Here is a 26,134-nt window from a genome sequence, read left to right on the forward strand (position 1 = left end):
ATATATGTCCTGGAATGTTATTGGGTGTATAAGTCACATGACACACATTGGGTATGTGTGGTGTTTAATGTTGCAATTGCGTAGCATGCCATGTCATGGCTGGCACCGACATATCTGCAATATGTCCCACACTCACCATAACCACTGTACAATGGCCATGTCGAGCATTGGGATTCCTTCACGTCTACATGCACCACTCATCCTGTTTGTGTACATAGCATGCATGTGCTACACCTGTGCCCACTATTATCTGCAATGGACACAGACACTGTAATCAGACATGGCACTCTATGTGTCACACAGATAACACATGTAGCCATGGTATGTATACCTGTGAGTGATGGTGGATAGGACATTGCAGAGCTGATACTTGCACAGCAATGTTGTGTCCATGTACACATTGTGTTTCAGGGTGTAGCCAATCACAGAACAACTACACACATGCATCAAAGCCATGCATACTGTCATTAAATAGGGCCATCTACACTTGCACTGCATGGTCTTGAGCAACACATATTCTGCATGCTGACACATGTGAGGTGACTGTTTGCCTTGTGATACCATGTGTCACCCACCTTCACCCACTATTGAGTATGTGTTGGATTGCTGGTGTGTGTGTATGCATGTGCTGTAGTGAGTGAGTGTATTTGTGTGTGCATGTGTAGCATTGTGTTCATGTGTTCATGTGTGCATGTGTCCATGTGTGCATGTGTGCATGTGTGCTAACATCATGTACAGATTGTAAAGTGTGTTTCCTGTCTTCCTCTCACAGGTGCTGAGTTTGGGTGTGGCTGGAAAAGTGGCAGGGAACTTGAAGTCACTGCCACAAATAGTGGAGATGATGAGACATGTATTCTGACACAGGAAGATTTGACAGGGTCTGTTGTTGGTCCGCCAATCGACAGTACACAGTGTTCAACCCCATCTATGCACACACTCATACTGCCAATACAGCCCTCATCACTGTAATGGCCTTAGCTGAGGGACAGCATACAGTTGGCATTGACCAGGAGAGTGTGATACCCATGGCACTTGCATCCCCTCACAGTAGCCATAGCCGGATTCCTTGAATGGTACCACATAGGCGGATGTCCAGGGGTTCTCAGGGGAGCACCGCTGATCGTATTGCCCCTGGCAGATGTGCCCTCACAGGTCTTACAACCTCCAGTATGTTCTGGGCTGTAATGCAGGCACAGGCACGTATGGAACGGTACACCAGACAAGGACTAAGGGTGCAGAGGGCCCATTACACCGCTATCAATGACAGCATCCGTGACCTTGCCGTTGAAGAATCTGAAATTACACCAAGGTCATTGATAGATGTTGGGGGAGACATTAGATGCCATTCACAGTGTGTCTTCCATGAGCCAGGACCGTGCGGGATGGTTGAGACATCGACGCGGACGCATGCCAGCAACAGCAAAAGCTGGCAGTCATCATGGATGGCCCACAGATCACAGCCACTCCCGTAGTGGCCTGTCCATTGACAGTCCTAGTAGACCATGTGCACGTGACCCTGGCCAGTCCCAGCAGGGACATGGGTCCAGTCATCAAACCTCTGCCTCTGATGATAGTACCCAGTCAGGGTTGGTACCCGATACTGTCTGTAGCACCCCTGCCAGGCACAGGTACCATGTCCATGGCCGGAGACAGTGATCTGTACAGCCTAGCAGGTACAGTCTGTGGCTGTCCTACATCCTCCCGTATATGGCAGCCACATGGTGGAGCTGTGTGTATGCAGACACACACACATTAACCAAACAACTAGGGCTCACACATACAGACACACATTACATCAACATTGGCCCATGCTGTACTGTTGTCCCTCAGACACACACACACACACATGCACACACACACACAGACATGTCGATTGGATGGGTCTATGTCGGGCTCTCTGTGCAAACCAACAACACACCCTGTGCATATGATGACACCTGTGCCACCTCCTGTCATCTGTAACATTGATGCAGGAACAGGCTAACATGGTGCTGATGCACAGGGTGACATTATAGCAGTGTAGCAATATTAGCAAGTTGTCAACAGGAAAGTGTAATGATATCCTTGTAGGTATATCAGAGCAGGCATTATGCATCAAAGCTCTGATTGTCAATGTAGCATTGTTTACACCAGTGTTAGGTCTGAGTATGTATTGTCCACCCATGTGCCACTTGGCTGAAGTGTAAAATAAGCCGTTGCCAGCATGTGCGTTAGTGAGTGGACAGTATGTGATGTGATGTGTGCAGTAAGGATTAGCAGGTGTACATCTGTGAACATGGTGGGTGCGTACCGACTGCCAATCGCATGTACATGCATAGTGGACACATGGGTCGCGTGTGATTATACCCTGTTGTGCACATTGTTAACATCTCATAGTATCTTCGATGGCCAGTATGCATTCCTACTACAGATATGTGCTAACATAGGTACACGCGGTGTATGACATGAGTTGACACTATGCTGTGGGTGATACTGTTAATATCTGTCAATGATTTGCAGTCTGGTGGTATACACAACCTCAACAGCATGACTATAACCAATCATTAGATGATGTCCTGACAAATGATGCACAGTTGTAGGGGAACTCAGTAACAGTTGGATCCTTCCAGTACTATACTATAACAGTAACCAGTGGTATTGACCACCACCCATTCCTGGGACCACACCTGTTTGGCATATAGCCCCTATTAGATACATGCAAATACATCTAGAGATATGTCCATCCACATCTACCAAATGCATGCATTGGCCTACAATGCATTCCCTGGATGGGACGCAAAGATATCCTATACAAGGGTATCATACAGACAGATACCTGTTGTCTGATACATGCTGTATAGCAGTAAGCTCTACTCATGGCATAGTCATCCACATTTACTATACATACTATCCCGACAGTACCACATAGGTGTTAGCCCTCAACATGTATGTTGGGTACCAATGTGTACATACAGCCACGTGTTATGTCATCTGTCCCTTGGTATCCACATATCCATAGGTATTGTGGGAGTCCCTCGTGTATCATATAAGACATTAGGGGCCTGCATGCATATCCACAAGGCTGTTGTACACCTATAATGACTGTCCATTATTGCCAGTCGTTGTTGTGTATGAACATGTCTGGACATATACCCCAGGCATATACCCTCACTCACACCTACTCTGTAGTAACTGTCATGGGTGTGTGTGGCAATAGATGACCTTGGCCACAGATCACTACAGTGGCCGCCTTGTCACATACATACATATGTGACTCACAATCTGAGAAGCGAAGCTGCCACAATCTGTCAGTTGCAGGTAACAAATGTATTCATGTACTATGCAAAGTAGCTGCCTCAATGACATACAATACACAGAGCATCAGACACAGTCGTGGCAACACCGTACTGCACATTGGATAGGCATAGTTGCTACAGCTGTACACAACATAACACATTTAACATATGCAGTACACAAAAACATGCTACATATGGCATTACCACACACCCGCTGTAAGGTCACACTTCAGTATCCCACATGTCATCAGCACACATGATGTACCTCAGGAGTAGAGGCCTATCATGGGGCTGTGCAACACTCTTCAACACATAACACAGTCATGTTAGGCAATGCTCCCTATTGGGCACCTCACACACCCATGTACAACGTAGCTGTGTAATTGTGAACATAGCCACGGCACTCCAGTTCAGGTACAGCATGCTAGGTGGTGGTCTGTCACACACTAGTAGCTGTGAGTGACCACAAGATGCATGATGATGATGGCACATGGTACTACACCCCATCCAGTTACAGTGACCACAGTACTGCACATAGCAGTCATTGCTTTACACCTCAATGTTGTGTGTGTGCAAACATATGCACCTATACACAATATACATAGCATGTTGTGTATGTGCTTACATATGCCAGTATACACAATATGCACAGCAGTCGCCATCTGTACAAAGTGTCACATATATGTCCTGGAATGTTATTGGGTGTATAAGTCACATGACACACATTGGGTATGTGTGGTGTTTAATGTTGCAATTGCGTAGCATGCCATGTCGTGGCTGGCACCGACATATCTGCAATATGTCCCACACTCACCATAACCACTGTACAATGGCCATGTCGAGCATTGGGATTCCTTCATGTCTACATGCACCACTCATCCCGTTTGTGTACATAGCATGCATGTGCTACACCTGTGCCCACTATTATCTGCTATGGACACAGACACTGTAATCAGACATGACACTCTATGTGTCACACAGATAACACATGTAGCCGTGGTATGTATACCTGTGAGTGATGGTGGATAGGACATTGCAGAGCTGATAATACTTGCACAGCAATGTTGTGTCCATGTACACATTGTGTTCCAGGGTGTAGCCAATCACAGAACAACTACACACATGCATCAAAGCCATGTATACTGTCATTAAATAGGGCCATCTACACTTGCACTGCATGGTCTTGAGCAACACATATTCTGCATGCTGACACATGTGAGGTGACTGTTTGCCTTGTGATACTGTCACCCACCTTCACCCACTATTGAGTATGTGTTGGATTGCTGGTGTGTGTGTGTATACATGTGCTGTAGTGAGGAGTGTATTTGTGTGCATGTGTGCATGTGTTCATGTGTTCATGTGTGCATGTGTTCATGTGTGCATGTGTACATGTGTGCATGTGTGCTAACATCATGTACAGATTGTAAAGTGTGTTTCCTGTCTTCCTCTCACAGGTGCTGAGTTTGGGGTGGCTGAAAGTAGCAGGGAACCTGAAGTCACTGCCACAAATAGTGGAGATGATGAGACATGTATTCTGACACAGGAAGATTTGACAGGGTCTGTTGTTGGTCCACCAATCGACAGTACACAGTGTTCAACCCCATCTATGCGCACACTCATACTGCCAATACAGCCCTCATCACCAATGGCCTTAGCTGAGGGACAGCATACAGTTGGCATTGACCAGGAGAGTGTGATACCCATGGCACTTGCATCCCCTCACAGTAGCCATAGCCGGATTCCTTGAATGGTACCACATAGGCGGATGTCCAGGAGTTCTCAGGGGAGCACCGCTGATCGTATTGCCCCTGGCAGATGTGCCCTCACAGGTCTTACAACCTCCAGTATGTTCTGGGCTGTAATGCAGGCACAGGCACGTATGGAATGGTACACCAGACAGGGACTAAGGGCGCAGAGGGCCCATTACACCGCTATCAATGACAGCATCCTTGACCTTGCCGGTGCCATCTGAAATTACACCAAGGTCATTGATAGATGTTGGGGCAGACATTAGATGCCATTCACAGTGTGTCTTCCATGAGCCAGGACCATGCGGGGTGGTTGAGACATCGACGCGGACGCATGCCAGCAACAGCAAAAGCTGGCAGTCATCATGGATGGCCCACAGATCACAGCCACTCCCATAGTGGCCTGTCCATTGACAGTCCTAGTAGACCATGTGCACGTGACCCTGGCCAGTCCCAGCAGGGACATGGGTCCAGTCATCAAATCTCTGCCTCTGATGATAGTACCCAGTCAGGGTTGGTACCCGATACTGTCTGTAGCACCCCTGCCAGGCACAGGTACCATGTCCATGGCCGGAGACAGTGATCTGTACAGCCTAGCAGGTACAGTCTGTGGCTGTCCTACATCCTCCCATATATGGCAGCCACATGGTGGAGCTGTGTGTATGCAGACACACACATATTAACCAAACAACTAGGGCTCACACATACAGACACACATTACATCAACATTGGCCCATGCTGTACTGTTGTCCCTCAGACACACACACACATGCACACACACACACAGACATGTCGATTGGATGGGTCTATGTCGGGCTCTGGCAAACCAACAACACACCCTGTGCATATGATGACACCTGTGCCACCTCCTGTCATCTGTAACATTGATGCAGGAACAGGCTAACATGGTGCTGATGCACAGGGTGACATTATAGCAGTGTAGCAATATTAGCAAGTTGTCAACAGGAAAGTGTAATGATATCCTTGTAGGTATATCAGAGCAGGCATTATGCATCAAAGCTCTGATTGTCAATGTAGCATTGTTTACACCAGTGTTAGGTCTGAGTATGTATTGTCCACCCATGTGCCACTTGGCTGAAGTGTAAAATGTTGCCAGCATGTGTTAGTGAGAGGACAGTACGTGTGTGATGTGTGCAGTAAGGATTAGCAGGTGTACATCTGTGAACATGGTGGGTGCACACTGTCTGCATGTACATGCATAGTGGACACATGGGTCGTGTGACATACCCTGTTGTGCACATTGTTAACATCTCATAGTATCTTTCGATGGCCAGTATGCATTCTACTACAGATATGTACTAACATAGGTACACGTGTGTATGACATGAGTTGACACTATGCTGTGGGTGATACTGTTAATATCTGTCAATGATTTGCAGTCTGGTGGTATACACAACCTCAACAGCATGACTATAACCAATCATTAGATGATGTCCTGACAAATGATGCACAGTTGTAGGGAACTCAGTAACAGTTGGATCCTTCCAGTACTATACTATAACAGTAACCAGTGGTATTGACCACCACCCATTCCTGGGACCACACCTGTTTGGCATATAGCCCTATTAGATACATGCAAATACACTAGGGATATGTCCATCCACATCTGCAAATGCATGCATTGGCCTACAATGCATTCCCTGGATGGGACGCATATCCTATACAAGGGTATCATACAGACAGATACCTGTTGTCTGATACATGCTGTATAGCAGTAAGCCGACTATGGCATAGTCATCCACATTTACTATACATACTATCCCGACAGTACCACATAGGTGTTAGCCCTCAACATGTATGTTGGGTACCAATGTGTACATACAGCCACGTGTTATGTCATCTGTCCCTTGGTATCCACATATCCATAGGTATTGTGGAGTCCCTCGGTGTATCACATAAGACATTAGGGGCCTGCATGCATATCCACAAGGCTGTTGTACACCTATAATGACTGTCCATTATTGCCAGTCGTTGTTGTGTATGAACATGTCTGACATATACCCCAGGCATATACCCTCACTCACACTACTCTGTAGTAACTGTCATGGGTGTGTGTGGCACAGATGACCTTGGCCACAGATCACTACAGTGGCCGGCCTTGTCACATACATACATATGTGACCTACAATCTGAGAAGCAGCGTCACAATCTGTCAAAGGTAACAAATGTATTCATGTACTATGCAGGCTTCACACCTATGTACTGATTGAGGTCACATGTACACATATTTGTTTGTCATGCAGATACCTGATGTGTGCAATGCACATACTGTTTTAATCATGATATGCCGTACCATAGTAAAAGCAAAACCCACAATGCATTGACCAACTGTGTCACACACACACTATCAGCAATTGCAGGATTCAAACCCCTACTTAACTATGTTATGATACTAGAGAGATACACATTAACATGACGCGCTATATGCTTTACTGGGTGGCTTCTCTTCTCTTGCTATATTTGTAGGATGCTGACATCATCAGACTTTCCAAAGAGGAATGTACCTCTTTTAATGTGTTTTCCCAGTCTCCAAAAAGGGCATTTCTCTCGAAGGAAATCACACATGTACACATATAACCCCCTGACACACACCATTTGCAGGATTCAAACCACTGCCTAACTATGGCATGATACTAAAGAGATACGCATTAACACAGTGTGTTATATGCTTCACTTGGTGGTTTTTCTTCTCCTGCTGTATTTGTAGGATGCTGATATCATCAGACTTTCCAAAGAGGAATGTACCTCTTTTAATGTGTTTTCTCAGTCTCCAAAAAGGGCACTCCTCTCAAAGGAAATCACACACATACGCAAACACACACTGTCAGCGTTTGCAGGATTCAAACCCCTACCTAACTATGTTATGATACTAGAGAAATATGCATTTACATGGCGCTCTCTATGCTTTATTGGGTGGTTTCTTTTCTCCTGCTATATTTGTAGGATGCTGACATCATCAGACTGGACATGGTAATGTGTGTACACTTTGTTTTATGCAATTCCAGGAATGAGCCATGTGGGTTGGCAGGTGTCAACAGCTTGACCAGGACCCCATAATTCTTAGCTTGTGTGATCTATCTGTAGACACATTGACATTCCTTCATATGTCAACACATATTTATGCACACATTGTTGGTTTTGTGGATACGACATGTGTCTGGGTTGTTGATAAAGGGCTATTCAAAGTCTATGTGGGACATGTGTAGCTCTGGTCAGTGATGTATGTCCTGGGTGGCTGCCTTGCAAACAGTCTAGCATGTTTGGGAACCATGATCTGCACATGAGAATACCACAGTTGGTAGGGTTGTGAGTTTGTCAGCTTCCAATAGCTCTGTTTATGACTTCAGCCATGATGGACTCCATGGCCTTGCAAATCAGACTTCATAGGCTTACTGGACTATACTTCCCATGGTGTGTTGTGCACCAACACTTGTGGGGAGTGCCATATGTTGCTGCAACACATTCAATGGTTCCAGATCCTGTGGAGAGGTTGAGGCTCACCTGACTGTTCAGGTGCAGGGTCTATTTGTTCCTTAGTTCATGCATGACACATATTGGGAAACAATGTAATCCAATTGCTGCCATGCTTTTGGCTTTGGGGGGAGCTGTTCAGCCATTCTACATGTGATATCTCCTGGTATGATGATAGGGACTATCGTCAGTGGGAGGTGGGTATGTATATAGGGGCCTGTCTGACAGGATGTTGGCATTGTCAGTCAGGTACAGTTGGCCCTGACTCAGGACATATATATGAGTGCACATTGCTATTTATGACATAGCTGAAGGAGGTGTCATGATTCAGTCTGGACTCCTTCTCAGCTACTATTTACAAAACACCAACAAACCTGAGCACTAATCCCTGTTATACTCTTTTACACACTTAACACCCTGCTGATCCTTTGTGATCAGGCTACGGAGTATGTCATCATAATATCCTGGCATGTCCCGGGGTCGGTTTCGTGTGTACTCTCCAGTCCAGCTGGTGAATATTGTGATTTTGACACAATGTCACATCTGCTTCATGTACACAGACAACCCTCTCCTCTTCCCAACAAACTCGGATATATGTGAGAGATGCACCTATATAGATATACAGGAGGCTGAGCTCTCTCGACCCATGACTGGCACAGTCTATCAGGTGGTGAAGGTAACCACACATACCACATATCAGTCTCACATAAACCTATAGCGGCAGCAATCAAACCACATTATCACACATAAACATATTTGGAGGCTCTAAATAAACTCTGCCTAAGCAGCAGAGACCTCCAAAGCAGACACACAAACAACTGCTACCCCACTACAATACCCACATATCACGTAGTTCACAATGTCAGTGTGCCACACAGTCACTGCCCTTCAGGCTAAACAACACACCTAATACACTTGTAATAGGTGACACTTATTGTCAGACACACTGACGTCCCACTAACCAGGCAAAACAAGGGAATAGTCACTTTGAGCTGTCTGTCGGGTGCCAGGATCCGCCACATAACACATGCACTCAGGTCACTCCAAAGCAAGTACAGGACTGGCTCCATCATTGTCCATGCTGGTGCGTAAAACCTCTGACGTTCCTCCCTGGACCACATGACATGATACATAGAGGAGCTCTCTGATCATGTAGCCCAGGCCAGTATAACCCTGACCTTGTCTAGCATCTTACACTCACCAAGTATGATGTCACAGTATACAGACAAACTTATCACATTTTACAGTCAGCTAACATACTGGTGTCATTCAAAGGGGATCCAGTGTCTGTCAGCCTGGGGTGACATGCTCGACATGCCACGTAGCTTTGCTATGGACAGCTTGCACCTGTCACCCTTGGACTTTCGAATACTGGCTAAGGCTCTTGCTACCACCATAGTGCCTTTTTTAAGCAGGGCTCAAAAGACAAACCCACCTCCATAGATATTACAGAGTAAATGAAACTAAGGGTAATGCTGCTCAACACCAGATGTGTTACCCTCAAATTGTGCCCACTCAGGACTCTCCTCAGTATGGAGAATAGCGATATCTGTGCACTAACAGACACCTGGTTCAGGCTCACAAATGCACACCAGCACTACCAGGTTATGTTTCATACCATGCTTTCTGACCACAAGACTCAAAAAGGACAACACAAATAGGGGGAGTATCCATATACATCACAGATACACACACCTCCGGGTTAGTAGCACTGCATGAAGCATCACAGACCATACATATGCAACTAACATTGTGCAAAACTGCCTTTCAGTTTGTTGCCTGCTACAGACCACCCTCCCAAACTCAGGAACCACACTCGGCTTTCCTGGGAACAATGGAGAATATGAAAGTCTCCTCAGACACCATTATATTGGGTGACTTCAAATACCCAAACATTGACTGGGGATACTACTCAAGCCCCAACACCCGTGCCCAACAGTCGCTACGATTTGTAAACTCATATGCTATGGCACAACCGGTCACCACACCCACAAGAGGAGAAAACATATTGGACCTGATCATCACCAACATGGGGACTCTATGTTCCACACCAGCAATATACACCTCATTGGTAAGGTCAGAACATACATTTATCTCACTGGACATCCATATCATGTCCCCACACCCATCCTGGGTAATCTTGGTGACCTTCTCATAAGCCAACGTCTCACTTCACCAAAGCAAGGTGGTATCCTTCAGAGACCCTGGGACAGTGGTAAATATGGCTCAGTCTGCTGAATCCTTTACATACACATTCTATGGACACCTAATGGACTGCATGGATTGTGCTAATCCAAATAACAACAGGACTCACTCCTCCAATGGCAGGGGACCAGTCTGGTAGACCCCAGCCATTAGTAAGCTATACAACGACAGGAGGAAGCTACTACATGATAGAGCACAATCCCAGACAGGGAAGGCATCTGTGATCTGTACTAGCAGACAGCTACGATTACTCATGAATTTATCTAAGGGCTGCTTCTAATGGACAATTGCACCAGACACGTAGGACAATCACAAGGCCTTCTTCAGTTATGTCAGATACCTGGGTGGACACTCACTGATATGCTGTGAGTTACTGCATACTGACTAAACATACCCTGAACCCACTGACATTACCAACATCCTGGCAAACAGGTTCAGTGCAGATGTCTCCCCCCCTTCCCCCCCTAAGGAGCAACTATCCATCCCAACAGAGTGTAACCTCCCTAACATCACAAATTAACAGGTGAGTGCTGCCCCCCCCAAAGTGGACAACACAGCATCACTGACACCAGCTTCATGACAGACGTAACCCTCACATTACGTCACTGCTCAATATTGGAGTTACTACAGGATATGTACCCAAGGAATGGCATACAACAACAGTGGTCCCGCTCCACAGAGTTGGTGCCACAATGGACCACAGACAATATCGCCCTATAAGCTTAACTAGCCTGTTCTGCAAACCTATGGAGCGTATTGTCATGGGACTCATACACATAGACATCGGGAACCTACAGACACTGTGTCCTACACATTTCAGCATTGTTGTGGGCAGATCTTGCCTCTTGAACCTGTTTGTATTCTTTAAATGGTTACCAGGTCCATCAATGTAGGGACAGTTGTCCACACAGCCTACCTGGACCTTGCAAAACCCTTCAACACAATACCCCACTCGGCCATTATGCATAGGCTCACCAGCGTCAATATGGACACATATCTCACACGATGGATTGCTACCTGGATCAGGGATAGCACCCACATGGTCAGAATTGCAGATGCCATGTCTGACTATACACCAGTTACACGTGGCATCCCACAAGGCTCAGTCCTGGGACCTTTCTTGTTCAGTATATATTTGTCTGACGTACAGGCTAACATAGGGGGAATATGGCTGACCATGTTCGCAGATGACTGCAAATTGGGTGCCATAATCAACTCTCCAGCTGGCACATGCATACTCAAACAGGGTCTCACAGAGATTGATGACTGGTGCCTGAGCCATGGCCTACAGCTAAATGCCATTGGTTGCATAGTCATCCCCTTTGGGAATGACAACATGCCCACACATTACAACATAGGCAGTAATCCATTACATACGGTAGGAGTTGTCAGGGGTTTGGGGACACGACTTGTTCGTACTGTCGCCTTTGACAATCACGTTGCCAAAGTGGTTGGACAGACCTTCTATATAGCCCAGCTTATCCCATATGGTTTTACATCTAGATCGAGTGAGGTCATTGTGAACTTATACTCATTACGAACATGCTTGGTTACAATGCCACATTTGGGATGTACCTACCTGACACCTGCAGCAACTGTAATGGCCACAAAAGTTCTTCACCAAGCAGATCTAGGGACTCACATGGATGCCCTGCACAGTTTGAATAAAGTAACTCCAGCTCTACTCAGTCGCTTACCGCCTACTCGGATATGATGTGTGCCTGTTGTTTACAGAAATACCCAACCCAGAATTACTGGACATGCTCCACCTCAGGATATCTGACTCCCTTGGAGCTACACACTCCAGGGACATATACCTGAGCACAGATGTTAATAGGACATGCTGGAGGGACAGATTCTTATCCCAGAGGCTCCACTCACTCCGGATTGTAATCCCGGTTTCATATAGGCAGAGCTACCCACTGACCACCTACAGGAGACATCTTGACAACTGGATGGGTGATCATATGTTTACCCCTGGGATATCTTCTGGGTCCCTGCTAGACAGAGGCACACTAGCTTAAATGTACATGGGCTATCTTGTGTGACCTACTATTCACAGGCACAGTGTAGTAATCTGACAGGGTTGCGAAAGCCAAACACACTCTGGCTAGGCTTGTACATGCCCTAGGGCAGATAGCCTAGTATCGACCTCTGAACCTATGATAATGTTCGGGATGCACAATGTTTATTGCTGATACTGTTTGCAGGTTTTTATCATCTTTGCTTTCCCAGTTTCTATGAACAACTTAGGTATCTGCAGAACATATTTGATTATGACAGGGTTCCACTATATTATATATGTGTCTGTTGTCATATAACTGTGTGCACAGGGTGGATTGCTGGATAGTGAGAGGTTCCTGGGTTAACAAATGCAACTGCCAGATATGTGTGGCCCACTGCTGTACTCAGACATGGCCTAAGTGTGTGAGCATGCCCAGTTCAGGCTTTCCGTGTTTTGCTGCCAGACATTTGTCTCATTTATTCAAGTGTGTGAGCATGCCCAGTATGACCTTTCAGTATGTTGCTATCTGAGGTCCACTACATTTGTTGATGTGTGTGAACATGACCAATATTAACATTTATACTGTGTGTGTTGGAAGTCAGGTTCTATTTTTACTACAGGACTCACCTTTGTGTCATAACTCGACAGGAATTATGCTGTGCCTGCAGGGTTTCCATGAGATACTTTGCATAGACTTATCAACATTTCTGCATATAGGCTGACCACTGCAATACTGTCATGGTTTAGTGGTTCAGTACTATAACTATAGTGCACAGTATCCTTGGTTCAAAGCCCATCACTGCTTTATATTTTCCTACTGAGCAGACCAGACAAGGGCCAGTAGAGCAAATATGAGCATGTTGGCTTTTGTTCAGCTATGCCCTACTTAGACCAGGCTTATCCGACATTGCACGATATTCACCAACATTGCTGGACGTTGCCAATATTACTCAACATTGACCAGAGTTGTGCTAGTTGGTGTGTGCGATTTTGTTTGCATATACTACATGGTGGTAAATGCTGTTTAGCACTGCTTTATATTGCTTAACAACATGGCAATCATGCCTCAGGTGGTGCTGCAGGGCTGCCTATGTCGGATGTACATACTACACTCCCTATACATGTTTGAAAGCAGGTAGTGTCAACTTAGGCATCCTTTTTACTATATGTGCGAGTCAGAGAGAGGTATTATTTCCAGAGTTCCTACAGAGTCAGTGTATGTGCTATGCATTGCCTCTTTGCCAAGGCCAAAGCATACTGGGCAAGCCTCCTTCTGCCTACTGGGGCAGGCTCAGGTTGTTCCTCCTCTGAGTCACGCTCTGCCTGTGATGGCCTTGGCAATGATGGGGGGCTGTTTGGCCCAGGCTTATGCTGGTCCTGCTGCAGCTGTTTTTGCAGGATCATATTATGTAGTATAGCACATACCATGACAATTTGGGTACATGTAGTTGGTGAGTACTGCAAGGCTCCACCAGATGTGTCCAGGCATCGGAACCGTGACTTGAGCAGCCCAAACACATGCTCGATTACATTTTGTGTTTGTGCATGTGCCACATTATGACGTTCCTGTTCAGGTATGTGTGCGTTTCTGATGGGTGTCATCAGCCATGGCTCCAGTGCATAGCCAGCATCCCCCACTAGGTGAACATGTGGGATGTTCCCATTGGCAAATGTCTGGTACAGCTGCGTCAGATGCCAGATATGGGAATCATGGTAGCTTCCAGGGCAGCCAGCACACACATTCAGTATTATGCCCTGGGCATCACACACGACCTGGCAGTTGATGGAGGGGAAGTCCTTGCGGTTGATGTAGACCCTACCCCGCTCGCCGGCTGGTGCTTTGATGCATATGTGCGTGCAGTCTGTTGCGCCCACTACCTCAGGGTATTCCACTATTTGCTGGAAGAGACGCATATTGCTGGCCAATACCTCACGGGAATTGGGGAAATATACATGATCACCGACATGTGCTGACATGGCATCCAGGAACTGGTGGAGTACCCTGGATGCTGATGCCTGTGATATCCCCATCATATCACCAGTTTGTCTCTGGAAGGTACCTGTTGCTAATATTCTTAGGCCAACACATACCTTGGTTTCCACTGAGATGGGTTCCCCTCTGTTGGTTCTGAGTGTGAGGTGTGGCCTGCACAGCTCAACAATTTGCTGCAAGAGGTCTCTGTCCACTCTATAGCGCTCCACTATCTCCACATCATGTAGCCCGTGGTAGGATACCCTGGGCCTGTACACTTTTCTCAGTCTCCTCACTGTGGGTTGTCCAGCAGCATTTGCATTGTCACCACCCTCAGCATGTTACATATGTCGTCTTATAACAGCAATGGCAGCCCCTAACATTTCTTTGTCTCAGTAAAGCTTTTTCAGTTTTCACTTATATTAGCTTACTGCAGTGTTGCAGTGTCTCTTGTGAGAAACATAATGGACTGTTGTTTGCAGAGTTTTAAGTGCTGGGCTGGGCTGGGCTAGTGTACTGCCTGTGCAATTGCCTGATTCTGATTGTTTTCACCTGCTAGCTCTGCTAGTACTCCCTGGTAGCTTCCTACTATTTGTTGTGCTTCCTTTTTCCTTTCTGTTTCCTCGGGGGGCAGCGCCGCGCACACAAGTGCAAACACGCTCACAGCAGCTCACATGCGCACACATGCTTACATGTACTAAAACTTGCTTATTCTTGTTAAAATGCACGCACACCAGCGCAAATGCACTTACAACTCTTTAAACAGCCTTATACATGCTTACTCTGGCTTAAACGCGCGCACTCACGCTTACACGTGCGCACACTGTCTTACTCGGGTTTACAGGCGGACACCCGCGCATACCCGCACAGCAAGAAACTTTAGTATTATCCATGGCATACACCTTCAATTTCTTGCCTTTACCTAGCCTACCTGTTGGCACACCTCTTTCAATGATGTGTAACTGACAGCTGACACATGCCACTCTGCTTCAATGAGCTTCACGTCTTTCATACATACCCCACTTGTGATGTCACCTATCTTCTACTCTGTTACTCCCCTTATCCTACTCCTACACTCCTCTGACTGTGCTCATTTGCTATGTAAACTTGTGATTCACTATGCTAGCCCTCCTTTGCATAGGATTGCCTACTCATGCTTGGTTACATCTCTTAGACTGAGCTTCCCCCCTTAGCAATCTCTACTCGGTGGCCATGTTGTCTTCAGCTTGCCATTCACTTGCATTGTAAATTCATATTAGCCATAAAATCCACATTTGTGGATCTTAATTATTGATTTTCTGCTTTTTAGGGCACAGCGCGTTTGCATGGCGCTGCGCTATGCTTAAACTCCGGAGATCAGGATGAAAAAAAAAAGTTATTTTCTTTCTATTTTGCATCACTTAACATTACCAGTGGTCGTATTTTTGGCCATTGGCATGCTTCCTCCTGTAAATGAATCCTTTTTTTGGAGCTGTCACGGCTCCGTTTTGCTATTTGCAGAACCGTACTCAGTTGTCAACTGAGTACATTTCTGCAAATAACATTACTCTTACTCGGACAGGTTCGGGTTTCCTAGATCGCAAATTTACTTCATTTGCATAGCTTTCATCTGCAATTGAGGTAATTTGCATATCCCAGCCCTGTCCGTGTAGGACTAGTTTTGAGAGCTCTGTTGCATGCCCCTACCGGCTGTTCCTGGATCGCTCGGCAGACATGTTGACTGCATGGAGTCTTACTCTACTCTTAGACTCCGTGCAAGCCTTCGTGAATCTGGCCCAATGTTTTTTCACTTCGTGATGCTTTGAGATTTCAAGTCCACGTCCCAAAAAGCCCCAAAATACTTTGTATACTAAATACTTTTGCTAAGCAATACTCATTTTAACAAATGTATAATGTGGTATTTCCCCTGTGCGATCATATGCATATTTTACATATTAGCAGGACTGTGACTACAGGAATGGTTGGTAAATCTGTTCTTATCTTTGACCAAAAGGTGTGATCTTGTAGACTATAGGACATCATTTACAGCTATGTGTTTGTGACAGACTGAAGTGTGTATACATTGAAACAATAGAAAATAAGATTCAAGGGGAAAGTTGTAAGTTTTTTGACCTAGAAAATGGTTGAATGCAGATAGATGTATACATGATTGAAATTTGGAAAAAGATAGTGAAAGCTTCTTCCACTTCATCTGACAAAGTCAACAGATTATTTATGATATAATTGATTTTCACAAGGAATCTATCAAGTTTGAGACAGCTTTTGATTTTGTGTATATCTTTTAATAAAACATGAGGATAAATGCAACTTAACTCTTCTTTTATGCCAAGAAAGATATGATAGGCTTAGATAAGTGGAATATATGTAATCTCTCTTGTTATTTATGAAATATAAGAAAAAAAAACACAAAGGGGCATTTATGAGGCGATATACATCAAAATAAGAGATCTGGGGACCCAGGTAGATAGTAATCTCTCCTTTGGCAATCATATTGTCAAAGTAGATAGGAAATCCTTCTATGTAGCCCATCTAATTACTAAAGGGTTCACATCTAGAAATAAAGAGGTTATAGTGCCCCTTTACTCGTCACTCATCAGACCCATCATAGAGTACAATACCCCGTTTGGGATGTACCTCACAAGACACTTCCAACAGCTGGAAAGACCACAAAAGTACCTCACCAAGAGGATTACTGGCCTCAAACATATGTCTTATGCAGCCTGACTGGAAAAACTCCAGCTGTACTCATTGGCATATCGCTTACTCAGAGGTGATCTCTGCCTGACCTACAAAGCCATGTCCAACTCAGAATTGATGGACATGCTCCACCTAAAGAAATCCAAGTCACTGCGAGCCACTCGCTCTAGTGAGCGAAACCTCGCCACAACAACAAATAGAACATGCTGGAGGGATAGATTCCTGTGGCAGAGACTCCCCATGCTTTGGAACAAAATTCCTAACTACATTGGGCAAAGCCCCTCACTAACAGTCTTCAAAAGAAACCTTGACGAGTGGATGGGTAACAGAAAATACACCACTGGGATCACTTCATTGGCTCTTCTTGACAGAGGCTCAGTTAATTAATCAATGGGGCAATGAAAGCTGACACACTCTGGCTAGGCTTATAAATGCCCTCGGGCAGATAGCCTAGTACCTACCTATGAACCTATGGACCTATAAAGATTAACAGACAGCCCCTCATTGATGTTAAGTTTTTGTAAATTTGTTCCAATATACATTGCATACTAAAGGATCAATAAATGAATATAGACTACAGATGTAGTGTGTTGTGTGTTTATAATCAGTACTTGTTACCCAAGTGGCACAGTCAGTCAACCTATAATGCATTTTCCTGCTTTATATTGAAATCTAAGGAAAGAGGTCAACATGAACATGAATTGCAGCCCACTGCCTACCATTAGACCTTTTAGATTACTGTCTCAAATGCATGTATCATTTAGCTTAGCTTGCCATTTATATATTTGGAATAGTGTTCTTGAACCCTCAATAAAATATTTTTTAAAGTACAAATAATTCTGAGGTCTCTGACAATATTACCACATAACATATTACTCAGCAGTGCTGATTTTTACTCAGAGTAACACTTTCCAAAAATCATTTTACTAATTTTGTAGTGATTCTTAATCTGAAACATACTCTTACACTCTGAAAGTTTAGCCTCTTAGACAACCTTCCACACTGTCTAGCTAGAACTTCCACACTCTCTACATCACCCATTTAGCAACTATTCATAATATAATCTACAAAATGTCAAAACTTCCTATACTCCAAGACTAGTGGAACCTTACACACCTGCATGATCACTAAACTCCACTGTCAAATCTCTGTTAACAATAACTAAACCCCTCAAGCCTGCTGGTCTGTCCTTGTACTCAAATTATGCCTGCATAATCTGGAATTCTATCTCTACTGCCATCAGACAACAAACCAACCTACCAAGGTTCAAAACTTACTAAAACACTTCAGAAACAATTCTGTTCTTTAACCTTCCCAAGCTAGACTACCCTGGTTTTGGCACACCTTCATTACCCCTAAATACCTTAATAAAGCAAATTCTCAGTGTAAATTTCATGCGGCCTTCTATCCCTTTGCCATTCCCATCACTTCTATTGTCTCTAGACAAGTTTTCCCTCCAGCAAAATTCCAACTCTCACTCTACCTTCTATGTCTATATCAACTTCAGTGCAATTTTCTTTTTCTGTACCATATAACAAATGCATACACTATATCTGCTTTATACTCTTATCACCTACTATCAGCTTTCTACTCATATCCCCCACACCACCTCTCTTATTTCTCCTACTCATAAATGCAAAACTGTAATCTGGCAATTTACATCTCACCGTATATTCCAGTTTGCTTGGTTTTCACTGGTAATACTAGCTGTTATGGATGTTTACAGCAGTAGTGCTGTGTTAGTAGTGACACATGTAGTATTCACAGCTCTGTCATACTGGTCTTATCACTCTGTGATGGCCACATTACATTGAATTGTACTTCCTGATGTACAGTTGATATGCATATCTGTTTGCATGTAGTGTTTATCTGTTGCTTCATTTACTGCACCCAGCTATTTAAAGCTCTTTGCACCACCTATATTTAACAGTAATTTATAACCGTGCTGACTTAAGAGTGAAACTAAAGCAAAAAAACAAATAGAATGCTGCACACAGATCCATCACTCGCCAGAGTATATAGTCCAATAGTAAGTTTATTCTGGTACCTCAGCCTTTCGCCTTCTAAGGAATGATTTAACATAAAAATACACCCAATATATATCCAATGCTGACAATTAATTACACAATTATTCAATCCAATGCTGACAATTAATTACACAATTATTCAATCAGTACAATTAAGAAAAAAAAAACGCATCATTTTACATTCTACACTTGTGTACAATCAATATCTAATAGCAGCATGAACAAAAACATTCCCATAAGATTTATGTTCATATTATATAATTTAGAATATACAAACATATTAAAAATGATTTAACACCAAATCACTAATCATTACATTAAATGTGTTACAACGTTATATTACTATCAATATTCATGCCTCTAGGAGACAGCGTTCTAAAATTCAAAATCATTCTGCATTCCAACCTGTCAAGTTCATGTTTAAAACTAGCCCCGAATTTCAGATTAGGCCATGCTAACACATTAAAAAACAAGTTGTCTCCAGAGCTTCCATGCACAGATGTAAAATGGTGGCCTACAGGACTATCAGTATTGCATTTCTTACATCCCCTAGGTGCTCCATGATTCTAATCTTAACCTTTCTTTTGGCTGCTTGCCCAACATGCCATTTCGTTTGCTGGCAACCACATCCAATAATATACACGACACCTTGGGAATTACAACTGAAAGCCTCCACAGCCCTGTATAACCTGCCATTAATCTTACACCCATTTAAATTCTTAACCCTGCAGCAAACCAAACATTGACCACAAGCCTGTGTACCCCCTCTATGTGTACCGTCACAACAAACACCATCCCCACTCAATATTTCCTTCAAATTATTGTATCTCCCATAAAAGAAAGTCACATGTTTTGAAAAAAGGTGTCCCACATTTACATCCTTTGAAACTAAATCCCAATGTTCTCTAACAGTATTCTCCAACACACTTGAAAAAGGTCAATACTTTGTCACAAAGAGCAACCTCTCCCATTCCTTGTTGTCCCTCCTTGGAGAAGCCTGTGTATACAAGCTGCTTTACTTGCATTCCTTGCCTTTGTTCTCAGTATGGTGCCGATCTGCCATCAATAATTCATGAGAATACCCCATATGCTTAACTTATCATGCACCTGATTCAAAAAAAATGTTTTAAGTCCTTCCTCAGACGTATTCTGGTGAATTATTTTAAATTCACCAAAAGGTAAGGACCTGATTAAATGCGGTGGATGCATGCTACATGCGTGCAAGAAATTATTCACAGAAGTGGACTTCCTATAAGGTTTGTAGTGAATTTCAAAATTTTTATCTACGTATAATTCCACATCCGAAAAATTAATGCCAGAGAAACTCATCTGACTAGTAAACTTTAAGCCATGGGTGGTACTATTTAGACATTCCACAAATCTCACAAATTCCTGTTGCTCTCCCTTGCAAATAAAAATCATATCATCGATGTATATTTTATAGTAAATAACGTTCTGTGCAAAGTATTGAGTGGGGTACATAGACTGTTTTTCAAAATCACCCCTGTATATTACTGCAAAACTAGGGGCAAAAGCTGCCCCCATTGCTGTGCCTCTTCTGTAAGAAAAAACTGTTGTCTCACTTGAAATAATTGTGACTAAGACAAAATTCTAGAACTGACAATACTGGTGTTTTATAGTTAAGAGTGAAACTCCCAGCCGATGGAAATTATTTTGCATTTGCTGAATTCTGTGCATATATTGGTCATTAGATTTGATTTATATGGGTGAACTGTAATGGGCAGCAACTTAATTTACAGATGCTGTACTCCGTTTCAGTCACTTACTGTCTGTACTAAATATTCCAAAATGCTTGCCACTACGAGTGTGTAATCTAGACCTAAGCATGTTGTTTACTTAATCTTGCTGTACCTGTATTTTCAGTTAATGCACTATATAACTCTTCATTATCTAGCAATAATTGTTATACCTTTTCCCTTTCCCCGCTTATTGTATTATACTAACAATTTTCTTTTCCATTTATTTCAGCACAAAACCCATCTTCATAGCTGTCCTTCTTTCAGCAAGAAACGGCTGACAGAAACGACCCCAAGACCTGATGTACTTTGAGGCAGGCATTATCTATCACCCCAATTAAGAATCTCCTATAATCAGAAGTGTAGGTCCTACCTTGCTATTATACTTATTTAGTGTAAGTCACTATCAGATCACATGGTAGTGGTGCTGCGGTAGCGTTGTCACCTCACAGCAAGACGTTGTCCCGTTCGATTCTCAGCTAGAGCGTCTTCTGTGTGGAGGCATGTGTGAATGGGTGTGCCTTCGTTGAAGGTTGTGCATCAGGGCTGGTTACTCAGCACGTAAAAATCCACTACCAAACATTAGCAGGCCGGAGTTCCACTGTGGCGACCCCTAACCGGGATAAGCCGAAAGACACAACAAAAAAAGTGTAAGTCACTATCAGAGCATGCACACTACTGGATCCCCCCCCCCCCCCACATACACTATTTCAGCTTCAACAGTACCAGCAATCTCCACTGCAGAACCCTCCCTAAAGTTAGTCTTCTTATCTGATACTTCTCTTCCAGCCAGCATTCTCATTAGACTAGTTGCATTTTCAAACACCCGGCTAAACCCACAGCTACTCATCAGCCTAACCCCAACAATTTACTTGTTTTTTAGAAATGCAACTTATAGCAGGGTGGAATAAAGTAAATACTCACACTGACCTGCTCTTACACATTAAACTGACTGTCTCTCTCGCTGCTTTTACTCCACCACATCATGGTTCTACCAGCTCCATTTGCCCACCCAACCCCCATTCCCATCCCCCCACATCACCTAAATGTATTCATACTCTAACCACTCCCTCCAATGCACTCAGCCAATCTCTTACACTTCTAACCTGTTGTCCACACCCACTTCCCCTCCTACCCCTCTCAACTTCTCCCTACTATTACATCCTCTTATAATCTGGCCTTGCTCAAATTCTTTTACACTTCCTTACTTATCCTTCTACCCCATATAATATGTTTACAAGGAACACTGTAATTCCTATGCTTCCCCTAGTCTGTGTGCTCTTTCTTGCTGACACCACTACCTCCTACCACAGTCTCCATATTATGAAATACCACTCTGCAATACACCTTTTTAATGCAAACCACAACCAACCCAATTTAAACATACTCATTTCTCCAAAACTGTAAAATAATAATAACACACTTTTCTTTACTTATAAATACATCCGTACCAACCTACCACATTTTTTTCTTCACACAAATATTACAGACTATAATCCAAATTTGCACACCTCCTTCTACATTCTCTAACACAGATTACACTATGTGGACTCATTCATCCAAACCCAGGGCCCAAACCTTTAAATCCACTCACCTTCCCTGCTCCATCTCTCCCACAACTGACACAGGCACTCAAGCCCTCAGCAACTTCACAGGTAACCTCTCATATACAAAAAATAAATAAATAAATAACATCTCTGACCTATTAATAATCAGTTTCAACCTAAGAAGCATCATAAATAAACTACATGATTTCCATGCTGCTCTGGCCCTTTACTCACCTGATATTGATGTCATTACTGAGACCTGGCTAAAACGACATATAAAATATGAAGAAATCCTACCCAAAGCTTACAAAATTATCAAGACATGATAGATTTAAAAAGCACGGGGGTGACATTGTCATTTTGTTTAAAGACTCCCTTAACCTAGAACAACTCAACTACACTTCTTCAGAGCTTCCCAACTCTGAACTAATTGTCACATACCTAAAAATCAATTCCCATAAAACTATATCTATAATCCCTATGTACCTGCCCCCTGGAAATGACTTATCCAGCATAGAAAACCTGTTCTGCTGGGCATCTTCCAATTTTAACCAAGAAACTATAGTCCCAGGTGATTTCAACCTAGACTGGCTAACCTGTTCCTCTGATAGCTCCTCCACCTTTGTCAACCTCTATAACTTCACTCAAACCATTAACTCTCCCACTCGCATAGACAAACACTCCAAAAAACAATCAATATTAGAATAGATTCTAATAAATAAACTCAACCTAGGTCATCTAGCAGGCTGCCTTTCAGACACCCTAAGTGATCGTTCATTAACCTTCCTTCTTAGGAAATGGACTCACACCCCAACAATATCATATATAAGCACATCTGTAGCAAAAGGAACTTTTCCTCTCCCTTATTCAACTCACTACTTCTGCAATGCGACTGGTCACCCTTAAAATCCCTCCACTTAGATCTCGCAGATGAATACTTTAACAATACCTTCCTTGAAATTCTAAACAACTTAGCTCCACGAAAAATTCATACCAAAACTAAACAACTTCCTTGGCTAACTAGAGATACCAAAGGCCTACTCAAACAGAGAGATAGAGTCTGGTCAACCTACTAATGTACCAAAAACAAATAACCTCATTGCTTATCAAAAACTGAGAAATCAAGCCAAAAACAAATTAACCTTGACAAATAATCTTATTTCCTCACATCCCAACAAAAACACAAGAGCAGCCCACAAAAATTTTGGAAAAGAATTAAACATCTAAATCCTGGTAGAGCCACTACCCATCCCCATCCTCAACAACCACTAACAATACTGATAGCTTAGTCTCCCAGTTCAATTCGCACATCATCACATCTATTATATCCCTCATAGAAATTATAATAATTCACCCCTAACAGTTCCCAGGTCTATAGAATCTAACCTTAACTCATTCACCATCAATCCCATATAAACTAGCTACATTAAAATGCTCCCATCCAAATTAAAACCCTCATCTCCAGCTGCCGATCAGCTCCCAAATGACTTCCTTAAATTAGATGCTTCTTCCAGCTGTTATCCAGTATCTATACTAATTCACCACTCTATCTCAGAACAATATGTACCTATCATCTGGAAAATATCACAGATCATCCCCCTACATAAAGGGGGTCCCTCTAAAGACTTCTCTATCTACTGACCCATCACTATTCTCTCTCCCCCCAGACAAAATCCTCAAAATGTATATACATCAACAATGCCAAGACTAACTCCTTAACAATAACCTCCTATCCAAATCTCAGCATGGTTTTCAACCTAAACATAGTACAAATACTGCACTAATAAGTTTCACCAACACTGTTAACCTCCTCAAAAACCAAGGTCTACTCATTTCTTCTATTTTCCTTGATATGTCTAAAGTCTTTGATATGGTTTCTCATCATAAACTTCTCAATATACTTGCAACATATAACCTTAGTCTACCTTCCCTATCCTTGTTCCACAGCTATCTTACTAATAGACAACAGTCCACCAAATGGGAAAAATAACGTCTCCCTCCTTCTTACCCATCTCCGTTGAAGTTCCCCAAGTCACCATTCTCGGGCATCTTCTTTTCATCATTATCCACCAATGACCTAAAACTCAGCTATCCTCTACCATCCAATACACTGATGATTCCTCCCTTATCTGTTTTGCACCCACATTCCTTGAACTACAAGATAGAACACAAAAATCACTCCAAGACACAGGGAAACTACTTCACCGGAAACCAACTCATACTTAACCCTAAGAAAACCAAGCTTATATACTTCTCCAGTAATAAAGCAAAAAACAACTACCTCCCATGCACCATCTACTCTTCCAACTGCACTAAAATTGAACCTGCCGATCAAACAAAACTTTTAAGTGTCACAATAGACAACTGTCTAAAATTCAACAAACATGTAGCCCTAACAATCAAAAAAGTCCATATTAAACTTATCTCATGCTGTAGAGCCAAACCTTACTTAACCAACAACTCCAGACTAGCCACAGCTAGACCCTACCTACTATCCACCCTCATCTACTCTTCCCAAATTTTTACCAACCTACACGAGACCGTTCTCAACAATCTAGAGACTTGCTATAATAAAACAGCAAACTTTGCTGCAAACCTACAGCACAGAATTGCTCACAATTGAAGATCAACAGGATCAAGCTACCCAACATATTATACCTGAATCAACTAATCAAGCTACCTGACCTATTACACTTGAATCAACTAATCACTGCTCACCACATCATCCATAAATCTGACAACTGCTCAGCTGTAAAAGACCCAGTCCAAGCAAATACAAACCCTAGGGTTCTCTGATCATCCGACAAACTCCATCTAAAAGTTACTAAATCCCACAATAGCTACTGTGATTCCCTATACTCTAACAAAATTTCCAGAACCTGAATCTATTATTGAAATACATCTTAAACAATGCCAACAGATGCAAATTTAAGGTACTCCTAAAAGACCACTTTACTTATCACTGGCTATGCTTCTGCATAAGCACAGGCTAAGTTTCTTGCCTTACCAAAACTCCCTAGTCAGAGACCTCTCACCCCCCTGCTTGTCAAATCGTTCTTATATCTTATTCTCTATCCATCAATGAATTAACAATTTCCTCCCTACTAAATCAAAAAAAAAAATTAATATGATATGAACACAGAACATGCAAAAACATTATTGATACAACCATTTCCCCATGTAACTCATTGCACTGTATTTTGCTGTAATTGTATTTTTACTGCAACCGTGTTTTTCTTATTTTGCAAACATGTATTTTCACTTTATTTTGTTACTTATACTGTCATAGTATCATAAAGTTTTCTGGAGCTTTTCTGCCCGAGTCTCTGCAGATAACGGGTTCCTGGTCCAGTCAGACATTACTCTGTAATCAAATGTAAAAAAATAAAATAAATAAAAATAAAAACTA

This window comes from Protopterus annectens, chromosome 3.part1, assembly GCF_019279795.1.
Source record: "Protopterus annectens isolate FY-2018-M chromosome 3.part1, PAN1.0, whole genome shotgun sequence".
NCBI classification, from domain to species: Eukaryota; Metazoa; Chordata; order Ceratodontiformes; family Protopteridae; genus Protopterus; species Protopterus annectens.